Here is a 7,723-nt window from a genome sequence, read left to right on the forward strand (position 1 = left end):
TGAAAATAGCTCGGTAGCGTGAGCCAAGGCTCAACTCACCTCTCGCAATATGAGTTGATTTTTGAAACTTAACTTGAAAAGCGATTTTGAAAATACCTCGATATGTGACCTGGAGGTTCAACTCACCTCTCGCAATATGAGTTAATTTTTGAAAAAGAAATTAAAAGACTCAACTCAACTCTCGCAGAATTAAAAGCTCAACTCACCTCTCGCAATATGAGTTGAATTTTTTGAAAAAAAACAGAATTGAAAATAGCTCAAAGACGTGAGCCAAGGCTCAACTCACTTCTCGCAATATGAGTTGATTTTGAAAATGAATTTGAAAAATAGATTTTGAAAATACCTCGACATGTAACTCGAGGCTCAACTCACATCTCGCAATGTGAGTTGATTTTTTGAAAAATATAAATTGAAAAAATACCTCAGCAGGTGATCTCAAGCTCAACTCACCTCTCGCAATATGAGTTGATTTTTTGAAAGATAGAAATTGAAAATAGCTCAACAAGATGAGCCAAGGGTCAACTCACCTCTCGCAATATAAGTTGATTTTTGAAAACATAAATTAAAAATACCTCAACGTGTCTTGAGGCTCAACTCATTTCTCGCAATATGAGTTGAATTTTGAAAATGAAATTGAAATTACCTCAACGTGTCCCGAGGCTCAACTCACCTCTCGCAATATGAGTTGATTTTTTTTTTAAAGGCGTAAATTGAAAATGGAAATTGAAAATACCTCGGCGTGTGATCCGAGGCTCAACTCACCTCTCGCAATACGAGTTGACTTTTTGACAACAGAATTGAAATTACCTCAACAGTGTCCCGAGGCTCAACTCACCTCTCGCAATATGAGTTGATTTTTTGAAAGGCAAAAATTGAAAACGGAAATTGAAAATACCTCGGCGTGTGACCCGAGGCTCAACTCGCCACTGCAATACGAGTTGATTTTTTGACAATGAAATTGAAATTACCCCAACAGTGTCCCGAGGCTCAACTCACCTCTCGCAATATGAGTTGATTTTTTTGAAAGACGAAATTGAAAATGGAAATTGAAAATACCTCGGCGTGTGACTCGAGGCTCAACTCGCCTCTCGCAATCTGAGTTGAAATTAAAACATAAAATTGAAAATACCTCGGCGTGCTCGAGGCTCAACTCACCTCTAGCAATATGAGTTGATTTTTTTGACAACAGAAATTGAAATTACCTCAGCGTGTCCTGAGGCTCAACTCACCTCTCACAATATGAGTTGATTTTGAAAAAGTAGAAATTAAAAGGTTCAACCTACCTCTCGCAATATGAGTTGATTCTTGAACAACGTAAATTGAAAACAGAAATTGAAAATACCTCAGCGTGACCTGAGGCTCAACTCACCTCTCGCAATATGAGTTGAAATTAAAACACAAAAATTGAAAATACCTCAACGTTCTCGAGGCTCAACTCACCTCTAGCAATATGAGTTGATTTTGAAAAACAAAATTAAAAGGCTTAACTCACCTCTCGCAATATGAGTCAATTTAAAACATAAACTAAAAATACTTCAAGATGCCCGAGGCTCAACTCACTTCGCAATATGAGTTGATTTTGAAAACAAAATTAAAAATACCTCAACGTGTCTTGAGGCTCAACTCATCTCTCGCAATATGAGTTGATTAAAACACAAAATTGAAAATACCTCGGCGTGCCCGAGGCTCAACTCACCTCTAGCAATATGAGTTGATTTTGAAAACAAAAATTAAAAGGCTTAATTCACCTCTCGCAATATGAGTCAATTTAAAACTAAAAATACCTCAACGTGTCCCGAGGCTCAACTCACTTCTCGCAATATGAGTTGATTTTGAAAACAACAATTAAAAATACCTCAACGTGTCTTGAGGCTCAACTCATCTCTCGCAATATGAGTTGATTTTCCTTGAAAAGCATGAATTAAAAACATCAAAATACCAAAACACATCCTTTGGTAGAATTCGGTGTCTTTTCCTTTGATTCATTCGACTCTCATTCAAGATTTCTTGCTCGTTGGAGTACCAGATATGCCATGTATGATGTTATCATGATATGCACATGTTTGTCTTAAATGCTTTTATGCCTACATGATTATGCGGTGCTCCTTAAGCATGTTTGTCATATGTCCATTTAGCCACGATTGTTGAGGATCTGTGTTCATTGCTTTGATTCTCGACTTTCTCTTGAGCCTTATACTGTCTTCAAGCTTCACGAGTAATCGACGTTTCTCGATATCACTCTTTTGCCCCGATTGAACTTTGTTCTTACTTTGAGACTCTTGTGCTTATCAAATTTTCATCCGTAATGCTTAACATTTCTTTTGCTTAGAGTATGTCATTTCACCATTTATCATGTAAATAAACACATAATGAGATGCATGAAAAGGTCGATAGGGACAAAATGATATTTCATATTCATCTATTTCAAATGTGGCAAACAAAGCAAGTTAACCAATGAGAGTAAAAATGTCAAAAAAAGAAAGGATCGTATTCAACGGATACAAATGCTCTAGATATTCAACACATGAACTCTTCCTCGCTCCTCAATCAAAATCTTTTCGAAGCGGCTTTGCGTAGAAGATTTCGAGCTTTCGAAATGCTTCAAATATCGTAGTCTCACCGTTTGACCCATCGTTAAAACGCCACGCTCTTTAAGCCGAGTTTACCTCATTAGGACGCCTCTCGTGTTTTCATCCTAATCTTTTGTGCTAATCAAGACGCCTTTGCGGTTTTCGCCTTGATCCCTTTTTTTTTTGATGCCCTTTTGGGTTTTCATCTCAAACATAATATTTCTTCACAAAGATCTCGAGTTCACTGGATTCGATGAGCTCCTTGCCATCCATCTCGGTAAGGATCAAAGGTCCTCCCGAAAATGCCTTCTTTACGACGTATGGTCCTTCCCAATTTGGTGCCCATTTTCCTCGCAGGTCCTTCAGATTGGGAGAATCTTCCTCAAGACGAGTTCTCCTTCGTGGAATTCTCTTGGCCATACTTTCTTGTCATGGGCGCGATCATTCTCTTCTCGTACATCCGCCGTGACAAATTGCTCTTAGACGTTTTTCTTCGATGAGGTTCAACTAATCATATCGAGCTCGAACCCATTCTCGCTTCTTCTAACTTTAATTCCATTAAGACTCGCAGGAGGGATCTCAACCTCAATAGGTAGCATGACTTCCATTCCGTAAGCCGAGAGAAAGGAGTTGCTCCGTAGATGTTCGCACAGATGTGCGATATGCAAACAAAGCAAATGGAAGCTTTCGTGCCAATCTTTATATGTCTCGATTATTTTCCCAATGACCTCTTAATATTTTTATTGGTCGCTTCAATGACTCTGCTCATCTTTGGGCGATAGGGCGAGGAGTTATGATGCTTTATTTGGAACTGCTCACACACTTCTTTCATCATCTTATTGTTCAGATTCGTGGCACTATCTGAAATGATTCTTTCAGACAAACCATACCGGCAAATGATTTCCTTTTTCAAAAACCTGCAAACTGCAGTCCTCGTCACATTGGCAAACGAAGCGGCATCTATCCATTTTGTGAAGTAATCAATGACCACAAAAACGAATCGATGTCCATTTGATGCTTTTGGAGAAATTGGCCCTATGACATCCATGCCCCACATAGAAAAAGGCCACGGAGAAATCATGACATGAAGGGGTGAAGGGGCTACATGAATTTTATCGCCATAGATTTGACATTTGTGGCATTTTCTGGCAAAATTGATTCACCATTTTCCATTGTCACCAATAATAATCGAGTCTCATGATCTTTCCGCCATATTGAAACCATTGGCATGCGTTTTGTAAATTCCCTCATGGACCTCTTCAAGTATTTTTCCGCTTCAACATCATCCACACATCTCAAAAGCATCCGATCCTTTCCTCTTTTATACAGATATCCCCATCAAGAACAAATCCACGCCATTCTTCTAATTGTTCTTTTATCGTTCTCATTCTCTTGTTCGGATACCTTTGATTCTTGATATATTCTAAGATATCATGGAACCAAGGTCGTCTGTCTACTTCTTTCTCAATGCTACAACAAGGTGCGCGGGACCTCGATATGCTCATTTTGAGGGGCATTATTTCGCTTCTTTACTTGCTTTGAACATTGAAGCCAAAGTGGCTGTGGCATCACCAGTTGGTTCTCTTCTCGTGGGAAGTAATGAAAAGCTATTTCTTTGAATTCCTTGATCAATCCAACCACTAAATCACTGTACTTAATCAATTTTGAGTCTCTCACTTCCCACTCTCCACGGATTTGGTAAATCACTAGGGTCGAGTCCCCGACACCTCCAAGATCTTGATGTTCCGCTCGATAGTGCACGAAGCCCCATGATACAGAGCCTCATATTCTGCGATATTATTGGTACGTAAGAAGTTCGGTCTTGCGGTGAACGGATAATGATTCCGTCTGGTGATACCAGATTGCTCCAATTCCATGCCCTAAAGCATTTGACGACCATCAAAGCACATCTTCCATGACTTCTCTTTGATGACTCGATTCTATTTCGTGATGCATATTAAGTCTTCGTCTGGGAAATTGAATCTTAAAGGCTCATATTCCTCGCTGCTCGAGTTGCTAAGAAGTCACTATTGCTCTCCTTTTATCGACTTTTGACTTATATAGGCAATATCATATTCAAAGGAGGATCTCGCCATCGTGCCATTCTTCCCGATAGTGCCGGCGATTCCATCACGTATTTTATTGGGTCCACTTTGAAATTAGCCATGTCGTGTGATACAACATGTATTGTCCGAGTCTCCGAGCTACCCAAACCAGAGCGCAACAATATTTCTCAATGGACGAATATTTTGCCTCATATTCGATGAACTTTTGCCGAGGTAGTAGATCGCTTTTCTTTCTTTCCGACTCGTCGTGTTGCCCCAAAGACGTAACCCATTGAACTTTCGAACACGTCAAATACAATATCAATGGTCTTCCGTGAGTTGGCGGTACTAGCACCGGAAGATCGGACAAATATTGTTTTATCTTATCAAAGGCTACCGGCATTCCTCGCTCCATTCTTCCGGTTATGTTTTCGAAGAAGCCGAAAGATTGGGTCGCATTGGTTGGTAAGTTGAGCGATAAATCGAGCGATGTAGTTTAATCTCCCTTAAAATCCTCTAACTTCCATTTGCGTGCGCGGAGGTGGTAATTCTTGGATGGCTTTTATTTTATCTGGATCAACTTCGATACCTCTTCCACTGACAATGAAGCCTAGCAACTTTCCCGAGGTAGCCCCAAACGTACATTTGGCCGGATTGAGCCTTAGCTGGAACTTTCTCAGTCTGTCGAACAATTTCTTCAGGTTCACTACATGCTCTTCCTCCCCTCGGGATTTAGCAATCATATCGTAGACGTAGACCTCTATTTCCTTATGCATCATGTCATGGAATAACGTTACCATAGCCCTCTGATATGTTGCTCCAAAGATTCTTTAACCCAAATGGCATCACCTTGTAATGAATGTTCTCCACATTGTTATGAAGGTAGTTTTCTCCATATCCTCGGGGCCATCTTGATCCGATTATACCCCGAGAATCCGTCCATGAAAGAAAACAATGAATGTTTTTTGTGTTATCCACCAACGTATCAATGAGTGGTAAGGAAAATTATCTTTAGGACTTGCTCGATTCAGTCACGATAATCCACGCATATTCGTACTTTGCCATCTTTCTTTGGTATCGGGACTATGTTAGCCACCCATTCGGATATTTGAGGCTTGTAGGAAGCCAGAGATCAAATTGCTTCTTGACTTCCACTTTTATCTTCAACAACATCTCAAACCTCATCCGTCTTAGCTTTTGTTGAATGGGCTTGCATTCGGCTTTAATGGGAGCTTATGGACCGCTATATCTTCATCCAATCTCGGCATGTCTCGATATGACCATACGAATACATCTTTGTATTCATGAGCAAAGCAATCAAATTATGCCCAGTGCCCTCGAAATAGAAGTCCCAATCTTCACTTCTTGCCTCCTTTCTTCGGGCCTCAGATTTATTATTTCAACAGATTCTTGATGAGGCAAAATCTGTTCATCCTCTTGTTCCACCATTCTTAGCAAATCAGGAGACGAGACATAGTCTTCAGCGTTTTCTTCGGCTTCGAATTCTCCTAAACAAACAGCCTTCTCAAAATCAATTTCAGGACTCGTAACGGGTTTGTTCATGTTGTTGACATCTGAGCACCTGAAAGTTGAATGGAAAAGGGAACTATAGAGGGGCATCCAAGTATTGAAACCAACAAACAAAATGTTATGGCATAGGATGAGGCAAATGTAAGGATTGGCTATGACATGAGAAAATGATTATGAAATTAGTGATAATGTGAAAGATTATGACGAAATGCATCTTCATTGATATTCATTTGAATGATAAAGAGCGAATGCAGGCTCTTACAAAATAATTCTATTATATCTAAGGACATAATGAATTTTAACGTTTGAGCATTACTCTGAAGACTTATAAACTACAAGAAGGTCCTCGGTAGTCCAATTGTTCAACATGAAACCAGGAGGACAAGGGCGTATCCTCGAGACGTCTTTACTCACATCAGCCCCTTTGTCAATAACATTTATACTGACATTTTGAAGACCCTTTTCAATTAACCATAGCGTGTTTCGTGGACTATCTTGTCCAGGGTACATCATTCCCGCAGATGTAAATGTTTTTGACAAATGAGGGTACTCTATTGGTTCCCATTCTGGTTCTCGGCCCAAAGTTCTTGCAATCCTTCTTTCCTGATTTTTTTTCACTGTCTTCTTCTTTGACGCATGTCAGGCTGGAACCCCAAACCGTATCGAGCCCTGTGGTGCACTGGCTTTAAAGCCCTGACTATTCCTTGCAGATATCTCCCTAAACCTCTTCTCGCTCGAGCTCCCCTTCCTACTGTCAATTTGACACCCATTCTAGTATTTCTCAACAGGTTTGGTACCGAATTGTTTCCCTCAACGACAAAAGTGGCATTGACAAATTCAAGGGATCGGAAGGAACATTCCAATGCGTCTTTGTTCACTTCCAAGTACGGTGCATCAGCAGAGACAGATGCGACAGTGTCTTCTTCTCCCTCGACAGTGACCAAACAACCGTCCATGATAAATTTCACCTTTTGATGGAGGGATGATGGGACTGCTCCAGCAGAATGGATCCAGGGTCTTTCCAAAAGGTAGTTATAAGAGGGTGTAATGTCCATGACTTGGAACTCGACATCATAAATGTAAGGGCCCACTTTCAAAGGGATTTCGATCTTTCCCATGACTTCGCGCCTCGTCCCGTCGAATGCCCTTACCGTGGAATGACAGGGCCTTAAGTAGGACAAATCCATCGGTATTCTGAAAAGCGTGGCCAATGGCATAACATTTAACGCTGACCCATTATCGATGAGCACGTTCGGTATTATGTAGCCCTTGCAGCGAGTCGTGATATGCAGCGCTTTCACTGAGCCTCTACCATTGGGCGATATTTCATCATCACTAAAAGAAATGAAATTATCCGCATTCAAGTTGTTCATCCATCTAGTCAGTTTTTCAACGGATACATTGTTTGCCACATAAGCTTGATTTAACACTTTCAGCAGAGCGTTTCGGTGTGGTTCTCAATTCAACAAAGAGATAATATCTTGAGATTCGACCGGCCGCTTACTCAATTATTCTACCACTATGCTTGATAAATTTTAAGAATTCTGTGCTTCCTCCTCGTCCACGTGATTTTTAGCT

This window comes from Gossypium arboreum, chromosome 3 (genome assembly GCF_025698485.1).
Source record: "Gossypium arboreum isolate Shixiya-1 chromosome 3, ASM2569848v2, whole genome shotgun sequence".
Taxonomy (NCBI): domain Eukaryota; kingdom Viridiplantae; phylum Streptophyta; class Magnoliopsida; order Malvales; family Malvaceae; genus Gossypium; species Gossypium arboreum.